The 14,076-nt window shown below is 37.2% G+C and overlaps 1 protein-coding gene across 2 annotated transcripts in view; it reads left to right on the top strand.

Annotated features, from left to right (window-relative positions):
• The window catches only part of LOC140148206 (contactin-4-like), a 104,829-nt gene that overhangs the window by 34,171 nt on the left and 56,582 nt on the right, over window positions 1-14,076 (top strand). For both annotated transcript variants that reach the window (XM_072170066.1, XM_072170067.1), the window contains exon 2: window positions 4,777-4,872. The gene's annotated coding sequence lies outside the window, so the exon portion shown is untranslated. The remainder of the gene's footprint in view (window positions 1-4,776; window positions 4,873-14,076) is intronic.

Raw genomic sequence — 14,076 nt, 5'->3', positions numbered from 1 at the left:
GCCAAACTGCTGCATGCATCTTGTTTGTCTATAAGGCGAGGCAAGTTTAAAAATTTTGTTGAATGGCTATTGCACATTTGAGGAGGAAACTGGACAAAGAGTTTGGCAGAGGTTTAGATAGTGATTTCATGTTTGTTTGTGGGAATTCGATTACCACAAGTGATTTTCAGGTGAGCGATTAGTATGACACCAAAAGCCAGCTCATGGACCCCATTTTGAGAATCATCCAAAAACTGTCTGAAGATCTTTCTCCCAGTTTGCGCTTCCTTGATCTCCAGTCCCAAAGACATTAGAGATTTGATAGCAAACTTCCTATTTTTGTCAAAATATAAAAGCTTTATGAAGCTCAACTGACAATACACATTGAGAGGGGACAAAAAGTTTCATATATTTCTGACCCTCACATTAAAAGCCTATTGTGTCTCGCATGAGACAGGTGCCCTGTTCAATTCTCGGTAAATCTAAGCAGATTTTAGATTACTTGATCTATTGCATTCAATTCCACAAAACTACTCTGTCAGTAAATGCACATCACAAGGTGACAGCTCGGCTGAAACCCGGTAAATAAGCGCATCATTTTATGTTAAGATATGGTAAGATGGTTGTTTTTATACTATTCACTATTCATGACAGAGCTGTAAAACAACTTCATTTTGAAATTCAGGAATATTGCAACCCATGTTTTGTGGGAGGTTGTGTAGAGTGAAATGAAATGGATGTAGCTAAGCTTTTGCCAAAGTATATTTTGAGTGTGTAGTAGAAAGCAGCGCTGTTTTTCCTTCTAGTAAATGGAGAATGGCGATTTCAAGTCTGGATGTAAAAGAAAGTTAAAATAGTAATATTAAACTGAAAAGAGATTGTGCAGGGTTATCCGAAGTTCATCTAGAAATGCCAGAATCATATCAAAATGGCCCTGGTAATACTTTGGTTATTTATAAACCTGATAACAATTTCTCCGACCCATGATATCTGATAGCGATATTATTGTTGCCACATAGCTGACAGATATTATAACTTTCAAGTAGGTGTTTATAAAGTATTTGATGAAAATATTTTAATATTCAAGATACAAATGAACCAATAAACAGGTTATCTATGGTACGTGCTGGTAACATATGCATCACACATGTGTACCAATTGGAACATTTATGTATACATATTTTTGCGTACTGGCAGTTATGACCAGGTCAATTAAAATGCATGTGACTGAGATTAATGACTGGATAAACTTTTATTTTTGTCATCAAAATCCCATGTATTTTTCTTTAAAAAAGAATTGTGCATATTTGTCAGAACAACAGTTTGAATCAATTATTCTAGTCATTAAGCTCATAAAATTCTATTCATGAGGCAGGGAACGAATGTAATTTATAACGTGACTTTGATACTAAGACACTTTATGCATTGATATTTGTCACTGCATAGGCGCACCATTTCAAACAAATACATTTGCATATTTCTGCTTATAGCTACGCAGTAATGGCTTGCTTAATTACATAGTAGGTGATGGCTTTCTGGCCACTAATGAGGGATTTGTCTACTATTGATTTGGGGATTTTAAGTTGTTTAAAAGGAAAAGTAAAATATATTTTATGACTTTATTTTTAATGATGTTAATGAGTATGATTTTGTTGAATGCATTTTTATTTTTTCCCCATCACAATGAACTCTCCCGTAGGGCATGCTGCTCGTGCACAGTTCTGTACAAATATGATAAAATGGTCTATGCATTGATATTTGCCATTTGAATTCCAACAAAAGCATATTCATACACCTCTAATCATTTTGATCTCAAGTCACTACCTACCAGGGGTGTCTATTCTTCCAGAAAATTGAAATTATTCCCTCACCCTACCGCGCTGTGTCACATCAGTCCCCAGATTCTTCCCCAACTGAGATCCCCAAAAATGGACCCAAAAGGGAAATGTTTAAGCTGGTTGCTATCTACATGTACTTTTCCATATTTTCTTGTTCCCTCCCTTCCCTGCCTGAATATAGGTGTGTTGTCAGACCCAGAAATTTCTTTATACAACTGTTAGGCTAAGTTGTGAGTTGTTCTATTCTGTCTTCCCTAAAAACATCAAATTCTTTCCTAGATGGTACAGTCTGGATACTGAACCATTGCATCTAAACATGGACTGTAGATCTAAAGGACTAATGGTTTAAAGGGAAGACAGGCTGGCAAATACCTCTAGGCTCTTTATTATTTTCAGAGCTAGCTGTGATTTATTATTTACAGGTGTGTGAGAGTTCAGCTTTTTTGTTTTGATTTTCAGCTTTTTTGTACCAGTACACTTGCTCTGTAGAAAAGTATAGGATCCTACCAAATTGCAGCTTTTTGCTAGGTGTTTTTAGCTTTTTGTTCCGCAGGAACGATATGCTCAGATTGATCAAAACACCCAGTACCAGTTCTCATCATATCCTGTTTGTAAAACTTGCTTGAAGCGTGAATTATATGTATGAGAAAGAGACTGTAAAGAGGTAAAATGCTGCCTCTCATACACTAGGTTGTCAAATAGTTGCTTGGTTTAATAGTCATGAAAGTGCATGGAGGCCAGGAGATGTAGCAGAGACAATCACCTCAGTTTAGTATGTAACAAGGCATCTCATTGGTCCTGCTGTTTTACATCACAATGGCCGAGTTCTCAGTTCATTGACTCTTAATCTGTATTAACGTTATTGGATCCTGGGATGTGACAGCAAAGTAATGACAGAAATACAATACTCTCATACCCAAAGCCGACTAATATTTTTTACCATTTAAATTTTGTAACTTTACCTTGCAGAGATTTTTTTAAATTTATAAACTGGTAATGATTTATGTGTATTTACTTTCACGAACTTGCCCTAAATGAACAGTGAGTGTACTGCCCTTTGGTGGGAGCTCACCAAGGAAATTGAGTTCACAAGCATCTATAGGCATACTACTAGTAAACTGCATACATGCACTACAGTATTTTTGTGAATGAAGATTGAAGTAAATATTCTAAAATACTTAGTTTGTAAATCATTTAAACCATGATATATCAAAAGTGTTTCATTAACACCGTTCACTATAAGATAATTCATTTAAAGTTCCACACAAGATTTCAAGTCTTCCACAGAATATATCAAATTTAATTCTACTAATTCTAAGCCAGCATTCAGCAAAGACAGTTCTCTCTCTGGTTCTCTCTACTGGACATGCATTCAGCTAAAAAGACCTCAAGTTCATAAGGTCGTTGTCCGAACTGGGCTAGGTACGTTGTCATAGCAACTAATGGATTCTACCACTTGTTTGTTACGCCAGTGCACCGGTCCCACAACATGCCATTTAACAACTGCTTTATTGCGTGTTTCTACACCCCATGCAAGTAGTTCAGCTAAATTATATCAATGCTAATCGTTTCCATGAGTCAAGAAAGAGTAGATTTTGATTTATTTTCAACACCAGTAGGCCATAGCGGAACGTTGTCCTTTTTAAGGACTCTTCTTGTTGCAACTGTTTTCAGCATTTTCAGCTCTTTTATTATGTGGTGACTTACATGCCCCTGATTTATAAAGCCTTAGAATTAAAATTCTTCTGTAGCAGAGTTTGAAGATTGCCACTGAACTATTGCATCTAGGCCTAGGGAAGGACAATCAAGGATTTAGATTTGAAGCCAAGGTTTAAAAGGGAAAATTTGGACAATAATTGACTAATTAACCAATTGATGGTTCTGTCTTCCCCATGGCAGGAAAAGGTGGGCAATTATTATATGGGAAGCTTATTGCCGGGAAATTTTTGGTTTTTGACCAAAAAAATAAAGAAATACATCAGGGAAATATGTCATACTGGAGGGAAATTTGGTAAAACTGGAGGGAAATTCTGGATTGCTTGCAGGGAAAAAAATGTTCAGCCTCTGGTCTTCCCTTAGAATCCCAAATGCTTCCCTAGATAGGCAGATGTCCAAACTAAAAAGAAAATGATTTTGTATGAAATATGCAAAGCAGATCTCCCTTAATCTTTGTATGCATTATTACCTATAGTAAATTAGTATGACCACTAGTCACTATTGCCCAGGCAGGGAAGAATTACTGACTCAACTTTTCCCTGGTCCATGGTTTCCCTCAAAATAATTATTTTTGGGGTGGGATTGGGTAAAAGCCAAGGAACCCAGACCACTACATGTATGCTAATGCTATGTAGGCTACCCAATATTCTTCCCTAAATGACACTTGATGAATTCACCTACCCTGCCAGCAAATGACCATCTATTTCATTCCTAAAATAGTCATAAAACATAATAATACATGTTCCAGTTATACATTTTTCCCTCAAATTAGTTAATTTTATTTTTAATCTTCCTTGAATCCTGTTGACTTTCTTCTGTTTTTCCCCTCTATTTTTTTGTCTTTTTCAAAATGCAAAATTCTTCCCCAAAGGGGTAAAATTATTCCCTCCCCTTTGGGGGCGATTAACAGAAGAATAAACGCCCCTGCTACCTACATGTATATACCTACATCAAAACATGGTTTAACTTGAACTAAGGAAGGCCGGTAAGTTTCTGGTCTAATAAGGAGTGTCAAAGATCCCTTGTAAAAGGATAGGCACCAGGGCTGCATGGTTAAAGTATATACCCAGTAGTTTCTACAAGCTAGCAAACGGTCAAGATAGTGAAGTTATTAAAAATATGTGTTTGTCACTCATATCTTCCAAGTGAAGCAATTAATACCAAAAACCTTTAACTATCAAGGAATTGTTCTGTTTAACATTGTTGGATCTAATTTATTGTAATCTGTTTTGTATCTTTTCAGATTGATTTCAACCAACTGTAAGAGCCACTAGACCACATCAAGAAGGGTCGAGACTACATGTGATAGGGAAACTATCATTTCTATATGGTGCTTTAGGTAAAAAATAATGTGTTCATTGTCAATTTCAAACAGGTCATTCTGATTCACTTCTTGTGGACTTATGAATTATATAGTACTGTAGAGTACCGACTCAAAATTGCCTCTTGTGTAATGCTACATAATCGTAAATCCGCCATTTTAAGTTTGTCGCTCATGGAGGGCAAAAAGTGTACCTGGGGCATTTTTTTCCAGCAAGAGCCCGAAATCGAACAATAATTTGCATCTTTAAATGTGATTGTTACAGCATGTTATGTACAGAAAGCAAACAACAACACATGAGCTACATGAGCGACACAAACATGGCAGAGTCGGTACTCTCTGGTTCATTGGTTTCTTGATGCAGCTTGTGTCATGGTATACCTTCATCCGCACCATGTTAGTGAACAAACTCTAGTTTGTTATTTTGACTTTTGGATGCAAGATGATTGATCCTATGATTATCCTGCTTTATCAACTGCATATTTGAACTTTCTGTTGGGCTATTCCAGAAATCCATACACCCAAACATGACTTTAATCTCACACACCGAGGGTGTAGATTTCAAATGGAGTCACTCATTCAGATAACCCCATTTGATATTCACACTCCTTGTCTAGAAGATTAAGGTCATCACACTTGTCTTCCATAGGGGGCATGGATTTCAACTGGAATAGCCCATTTATTTTTCCTAAGCACCATCTAAGCTTGCTCCGTGCAAGTATCACAATTCCAAAGTTTAACCCTAACTCTCCTGTATACTACAAAATACTTCTTGATATATGCGCTGTTCGTGCATGCATCCCACGTGGTGTGATGACGCAATCGCCCTAAGTGATATATAGGCGCAGTTTCGCTGGCCAGCGAGGGGTCTCGGGTTCAAATCCCGCCCAGAGCAAACAACTTTGTTCTTTCTTTTCTCTATTTATTCTTTCCTTCTTAGGGTTAAGAGTAAATGTCTAGATGTATGTTGGTATTTGCTTTGTTTATTGTGTAAATTGTAACTCCAGAAGATGCGAATCAGATAGAGCTAAATGCAATATTGTCTTTGATGAAAATAATTGTCCTCTGAAAGGAGGGAATGAATGACTTATTTTGAACAGGTTATTATTAGTGAAATCGACCGGACATCTAATGCACAAATCAATTGTAGTCCCGGCCCCCAGGGCCTGGCAATGGGTCCGAGCCGGACTTGGCCGGGATGTAACAGCTCAATGTGTCCCCGTTGCCAGCGGGACGAGTGGGGAGTGTACGGGATGTAATGCCTCTCAAACAGGCCGGATCTACCCGGGAGTATACCCGGACGTAATAGAAGAGTACTCACAACTGTGCCGGGTTGTGCGCGGGGAAACACTCATGGGACTTGAACATGGTGGCCGGGCTAGGGGCGGGGACTTGGCCGGGATGTACCCCGGGATGATGTACACAGAAATAGTGCCCCGCCCTGCGGGGACTAAGCCGGGACTGTAACATGTTTGTAACAGTTTCCAAAATTACATCCCCGGGTAGGTCCCCGCTATCCCCGGCCCCGGGGGGCCGGGACTACAATTGATTTGTGCATAACACTACACTCCATGACCTACATTATTGTATTTTGGACTTCTATCATTGGATTGAGGTACATCATCCATGGAACATAAGGCACCACAATGATGTGTAAACGTCTGTCACCATTCCTGAGGATTATACTTTGGATTTACCATCACCACAACATCAAGCTGGGATGATTTCTTGTGTCAAATTATGCTGGTATTCTGCATGGCGACAAGCAATTGTTTTCATGTAATGTGCAAGTCCATATTAAATTACGTAAAGGAGATATTATGATGCAATGCACTGGTGGGCCAACAGTCCTCATTCCTCAATACATGTAGCAAGAGTTCTGAAGATTATATAATTTTGGCTTTATCAAATGGGAGAAAAGAAATTTGCATAGAAGAGTAACAAAATGTACTTTTCTTTGCCAGTTTGGATGAAATTATTAAGTCTTTCACAAGATGACATCAGGTTTTCATTACAGAATTTGTTGGCATGAAGAGAGTTACAGCAATGCTGTTGTTTTTGGTTATCACCTCCATTACCGTCAATCCATCTTGAAATGAGGGGGAGGGCAATGGAGGCTGAAAAGAACAAGAAATGGATCATTTGGTTAAAACATGGGGGCACGCCTTACCCCCCAGTTTAAAAAATTAGCAAATCAACAGGTGTTTGGTTTTGTGTGGGGGATACAAATGTCATGTCATATGACTTTTCCTGTCAATTGGTCATTTTGTCCCTCCTGGACCCCCTAAAAAATTAAAATATTGGTTATTTGCTACCCAATTTATCATCACATTTTTTAAGGAACAAAACATGGAAAACAACCTGGAAACAAGGAAAAAACAACCTGGAAACAAACAGCTGATTAATTTATAAAATTGAATAATTTTGGAATGTTAATTTACTCATTTGCGTTTGTTAGTGTTTTTGCATGGATGCCGTGAGAACTTGATGTAGGGGTATACGCCTGCTGGGCTTGTGATTTCCACCGTATTAATAATTTGCCTTGTGTTTAGTCATAGTTTCATAATAGCAGCTGACGTCGATTCTCAAGTGCTTAGTCAATCTTGAATCACAGACATCATGACTGCAAATTACTTGGTTGAGATGCTAGGCAGAATGATACTTTTCATTTGAGTTTAGTTCTATGGTAAACTGAGAGGAAAATACCTTGTTACTTAGAAAAACGGAAAGGTATTTTTGTCAAGAATATATTAGGCCAAATAAAAAAATAAACATGTTTCACGTCCCCTCCCGCTTCCTTTTTTGAGGTTTCCTCAAATATATTTTTATTTTTTGAAATTCAATTATAACTTTTCAAAAAATATGTCTAGGAAGTTGGGATGCTTTCTATAGCCTTGTTAAGATACAAGAAACATTTTAGGAAGGTTTTGTGATCATTAGAGGGGGTGTAACCCTCAGAACAACAAATAAAAAAGGGCCTCCTCCTTTTTCCAGGCATTATTGTATACGCTAAAACAGCTCGAAATTTGGGTATTTACACCAATTTTGCGATAAAAAATAGAAAATAAAAGGCCCCCTCTTCCTCCTTTTTTTCGAAAACCCGGACGTGAAACATGTTTTATTTTTTACTTGGCCTTATGAAAATATTGACCAACATCAATATAGGTAGGGGAGAGACTTTACATTTAATGCAGGTCCTATATGGAGGTGAAAGGTCAGAATTATCAAACACTATTAAACAGTGGAATAGATAGACAAGTATGAAGTGTTATATGACAGCAAATACTGCATAACTGCATTAATTATATCTCTATGCCAAATTAGATTGAGCTTATTTGCATATTTTGTCATACATAGCAATAGATGATGTAATAATTCCTCAGCTCACAGTGTAATATTGAAAATAAAAATTTCATGTGTTCTTTCAACGTACGAAATATGTATTCTCAAAAATAGAATATCAGAATGTAAGTTTGTGGATGTTGAACATGGTGGCATGCTCTCTGTGTTTTTGAGGTGAAATGAATAACCATCTCATATCAAGGAATAGAGAAATGCATGGTGTACATGGTGTAGGCTATACATTTTGAATGAAGAGACTTGGGTCTAGGAAAGGAACATCTAGTATTTATATATGAGCCTTTGAGGGATGTTTTCTTCTAATAACTGACACTAATAGGCATGTTCAGACGATCATAGAATTCTTGAGGATCATCGTACTTGAGAATTGCGATTCTAAAGTCAATCGGGCATGTCTACACAATTCCATTGACTGGTATCCTTGAATGTTGGAATGCCTGATGACATGAGCTTTGGAGTTAATAACAAGAAAGCTTACTGTGACCTATATTCTAGTGTTGTGCAAAATTAATCATGTAGGTCATAGGTTAAGCTGAGCACCCAAGAATCGCAAAATATCTCATTTCACATGGCAGTAGCACTTTGGACCACAATCACTCTGGGAAATCCCAAATTCCCATAAATTTTGTAGGGATAAATTTGGGGACATGCTTTGGGATTGGAATCTGCAAGACAGTTAACACTGGCGGATTTCTTCAAAGTCCTCAGTGTGGACATGCCTATATATGTACATACTATATGTACCAGGCATGAGTAAATAAAGATGAGAGCTAATATTTGTAAGGAGTGCATTGACCAGGTTCTATTGATGTTCACAACTCAATCTAATATCCTGCAAAATAGTATTTGTTTCATTGGTAAGGATACTGTCACACCAGTACCACTCATTTTCATGAGCATATATTTTAAACAAAATGTGGGATTTGAAATTGCAAAATAAAATGCTGCAAAATTATTTCTCGTAATTGCTGGTAATGCGAAACTTATAGACATTACATTTAGTTTTGAGTCAAAAACAAAGAAAGAAAGTTAAGGGACCTTTTAAATTTTGTGAAATAAGTTTCTGTAAATATATAGGTGTATTGATGCAATGTGGGCTAATAAAGGTTAAATGAGCTTTTATTTGTTGCCTTGGAGTATTTATAACTTTAATTGGATAGTGTCTGGATGTATTAATAAAGGAAGAAATAAATGTTCCTTTTATGAGCAGGCTAAATGAAGCAGTAAGTGTATGTCAGGTCAATCCCATTCAAATATGGGCCCATCTAGATGTATCATATAGGAGTAGGAGTTTCTTGCTTCATCCATAATCATAAATTTGCTTGTTCTCCCATGATATTAAGTTGTATATTCTACAAAAGAATAAGGCCAATCGGAACTGTGGCTGAGCTAGCGGTGTTTGTGCTTAAATATTGAGAAAAAATAAAGCCCACATTCACAGGGAAAGTGAATCCCAAGGCTCATTGTAATGGGTTTTATTTTTCCCTTTGTGCATAATTTTTTGTGGGAGGTGCGAAATAGTGAAAACTTTTGTTTTGGCCTATTATTTAATAACTCAATAACTCAAGTACATATGAAAATATAAACATGACAAGTGGCTTCCTTGACCCATTTCCGATAAGATCAATGTATTTATACCCAAAGCAAAATTATCAAATCTGGAAAATTTGGCTGAAGGCTCCAACTCACCTTTTAATAATGTTGCAAAAAAAACATTAATGATATGATTTTATGTTGATGGTTGTGTACTTTTACACCTGCCAGCTGGGTGGTATTTCTGATAGGCCTATATCACATTGTGTAGGCCAACTTCAAAATGAGTGGTTGTTGCACTTGGATTATTCTCATTCATTTTCTGATGTATAGAGAATGAGCACAACAAAATGATAAGCATTCTATTCTTGTAGACTGTGCACGAAATGTCACACTTGGTGACTTTATATTGCCATACACATGATCAGTATCAAGTCTGACAATAATACATTTATGTAACTGTTCATCTAAAAATGTACTTCATGTGTGGCCAAGTGTGCAATCATCATAAATAATATTTTGCATGATTGTACGGATGATGAGGTTGCATCGCTTAGTGACTACACACAAATTGTTGTCTGAAATGCAAAGGCTGAATGTCAGTTGGGTGTGGCTGTAATAAAGCTGTCATTTCAATGCACTACTTAAATGGAATGATCAACTCGGAAGTATTTCTTTATAACAGTTACATCACCTGCTATTTTTATTGTTTCAAGTTCTGTTTTTGAAGTTCTGTAAATTACAAAAAAAGTTGAGAATGTTAAAGTCGTAATTGTAACATATTCTCACAAGCCTGCCCTAGATTTCTACACTAATGTAATGTACTTTGATGAACTAAGATACCCTACAAAAATGTAAGCCTTATAGTAATATGCTGTGTTTCTGACAAAATCTGAGATTTGATAATAAACCATCGTAGTCATACATTTTATTTTTATGATCGAAATATTAGTTCATCACATATGTGATGCTCATGATGCGCATTGGCGACATTGTGCGCTAGTATTAAATAGTGGTTTTCTTTGTTTTGCATAATCTGTTTGGGTTCAAATTAAAAGTGGACATATCTGACGTTTTGTGAAAAAAAATATGAACCTATTTTTATGTAAATGTGATAACATTCGCTGAACTGACTATTTTTCTGTAAGTGAACAAATGAATTGACTTTCTTTGTAGATTTTTAAAGCAGTCCATCATGCCAACACATATAGCTCAAGGTTTCTCATAATTGATGTCTCAGATCTCATTTACATTCAATGTGTATCTGATAGATAATTGTACCGTAAATGAGGCCTTATATGAGATTCATATTAACACAATCTTTCCTGGCTGTCTGTTTTGGAACTCTTTTAATTCAATCCAAAAAAGAAACAGCATTTATAGTTATAAAAATTGGGAAACTCCAGTATGTGGGCGGTGGAACCTTCCAGCTTACAAAAATATGTTTATGTTTCTTTTAAAGAAGCATTCCTTGTGACAAGAAATATTACTTGTCATAACTCAGATCACCTCGGCTTTCAGCATGGTAATTATGGAAATGGCATGTAACCGCATGTTCGTGATTAGAATTGCAAAAGTACCACAAATCAATGCCACTTTGTCATGTTTCCTCACCTGGCTGGTGTAAAGCTCTATTTTCTCTCCATTTTGTAGCTCTACCAAGAGCAACACTTCATACCATACACCATAATACCCCACTAAATACCCTTATCTACAAGCCAGCTGAGGCGTGATTTAGCCAAAAAAAAAAGAGCAGAGATGTCGTTGCTTATGCACCTCTTCTAATACACCTCTATGCACGTGTGAAACAGCTGCTTTAAGGTGTTGACGTCACTGACTCGCAAAGACGAAAAATAGAATAAGTGTTTATTCTGTGAAGTAGGATACTTGCTGTGTATGTATCACATCCTTGCCAGAAATGAGCTTTGTAAATAATAGATATGCAGTTGTCACCTCATCTGTATTGATATCAGTTAAAACATTTATAGTATAATACCAAAAATAACTTGGTAAGATGAATGCAACCCAGAGGTGTGGTGTAATGTGCCAGAAATGACACATAGAAATTTGTTCATTCCTTGAATGTAAAAATCAAATGTTGTCAAATGTAGTGGGCTGCATTGGGTGATGGATGACAAACCTATTTACCAAATCCAGAATAATACAGTGCACTTTAAATTCTTTTTGATTACAAACACTTCCTATTTTACCAAAAAACTTTATAGCATCGTGCTGCGATATCGCAGCCATGCACACTTGTGATTGGCTGCTGTAAAATCAAGGTCGGCAGAATGACCAAGGAGATGCAGACCCCACATGCTTTTAAAACATCGCAATATCGCGCGATGAAATTACATTTTAATTTTATCACATGATGCTGCGATGTTTTAAAAGAGTAAGAATCGGACTTTATACTTCACACACTGACCTTCCCTTGTATGTCATCTGCTCTTCTAATTTACAACAAAGACATAGATTTGTTTTCTGTAAGTGCAAAAATAGATGAAGTATTTGTTATATCATGCATGATGTGAGGCAGGATTCATCTCCCAGTATTTCTCTCTTAAGGTTGGTGTATTATGTCATGCATGCTCCATTCACACCTTCACACATAAAGACCGGGGGCGGGGCGGCAACTTTTGATGAGGTACAGTTGACTATGTTGGGATGTTTGAGTTTGTCATAATATTTGTGCCATTAAGATGAGATGGATGGTTCAGCAGTGTGAATGATGGGAAGTCCAAGGCTTGTGATGTTCAAAACAAGGATGGAAAATTATCTGAGTAAATTACAAGTCAAATCTGATGTTTGAAACGGCCAGAATTTAAGGTGAAAATGGCACTATTTCTCTTCAGCCAATATTTTGGGATTGACTATTGTGAGTTTTGCAGTTTCTTGTTTGTGTGGTGTCTCCCTGGACCTATATCATTCATCAGCAAACTACACATTGTTTTCTTTGCAATGTGAGCATTTTAAAAATTTGACCCCTGTACAATTTTATTTTTACCTTTTGACCTATTTTGAGTTGTACCTCATTAATTAGGCATTCTGGAAATATGTGATCAGTGATTTATTTACTCCTTGAGACTATAGAGGAAGAACTTGTGACATTTATGTTTAATCTTTTGTGTGACCCTTGGTCTTAATAAATCAGTTTGCCCAAGGATGCCTAGTTGGTTCTGGAAGTCAAAAAATTACATTAGTACACATTCTACGCAAAACAACGTCACCGGCACACCGTTAGATAGAGGGTCTATGGTCACGCCCATACTGCCGTATTTCTTGACTACACACCTCGTTACTAGTGAGCAGTCTTATTGGTACGAGGGGCGGTCAAAAAGTTGGTAGAACAAGGTATGCATATTTTGTTGCACGGCAATGAATTTGGTCTTATTTGAAAGCTTGTTCCTTCAAAACATTACTGCAAAAATAACTGACTTTGCATCACTGTATATGGGCAGGGCAATCTGCAGAGCACAGATACCAGAAGTGAACACAGCGTCATCATGTAAATTTCTCCTGACGGTCTTGATGACAACATTTGGTAAATGAAAGTACAACAATAGGCATACATCATACAATTTTGATAGCAAACAAAAGTGAGGCAGCCTTTAAGTGAAGAAGGTTGGTGGTAGGAATGAAACTGTTCTTGGATTGTCCTGTACCCTATTCTCAGTTTGTCAAGCTGCCATTCATGACAGAGGGTTTAGCAACCATTTTGTGGTCTAGGCTTGGCCTCCAGTTAGTGAAACCTATTTTAAAATTTTAAGTCCTACCTTCATAATATCGGGTTTGGTGCCTGCTGTTGAGTCTTCACTGAAGAGTGGCTCATGGAGCAATCAGAAGTCTTCCATTTTGTTGACATAGAAGGTTTCTAGAAAAATTGTGACGGGTACATTTTAAGGTATATTGCAATGGGTGCATTAACCCTAACGCCCTAAGGGCTTTTTGGCGACGGGAAGGGAAAGAATAAAGAGAGAAAAGAAGGAAAGAAGTTGTTTGCTCTGGGTGGATTCGAACCCGAGACCCCTCGCATGCCAAGCACTCGGTCGGCGACACTTTGCCACGGGTCTTGGGCTTCGCACAGCTAAACCGTGCCTATATATCACTTAGGGTTTATTGCGTCATCACACCACGTGGGATGCATGCACGAACAGCACATATATCAAGTAGTATTTTGTAGTATTCAGGCGGGTTAGGGTTAAGGAAGCCTATACTGAGTTTCGATAGTGGTAACCTAACCCTAACGCCCTAAGGGCTTTTCGGCGACGGGAAGGGAAAGAAGGAAAGAATAAAGAGAGAAAAGAAGGAAAGAAGTTGTTTGCTCTG

The sequence above is a fragment of the Amphiura filiformis genome, chromosome 3, assembly GCF_039555335.1.
Source record: "Amphiura filiformis chromosome 3, Afil_fr2py, whole genome shotgun sequence".
In the NCBI taxonomy this organism is placed as follows: Eukaryota; Metazoa; Echinodermata; class Ophiuroidea; order Amphilepidida; family Amphiuridae; genus Amphiura; species Amphiura filiformis.
The sequence above is the reverse complement of the archived record's forward strand: the minus strand, read 5'-3'. Positions and strand labels throughout refer to the sequence as shown.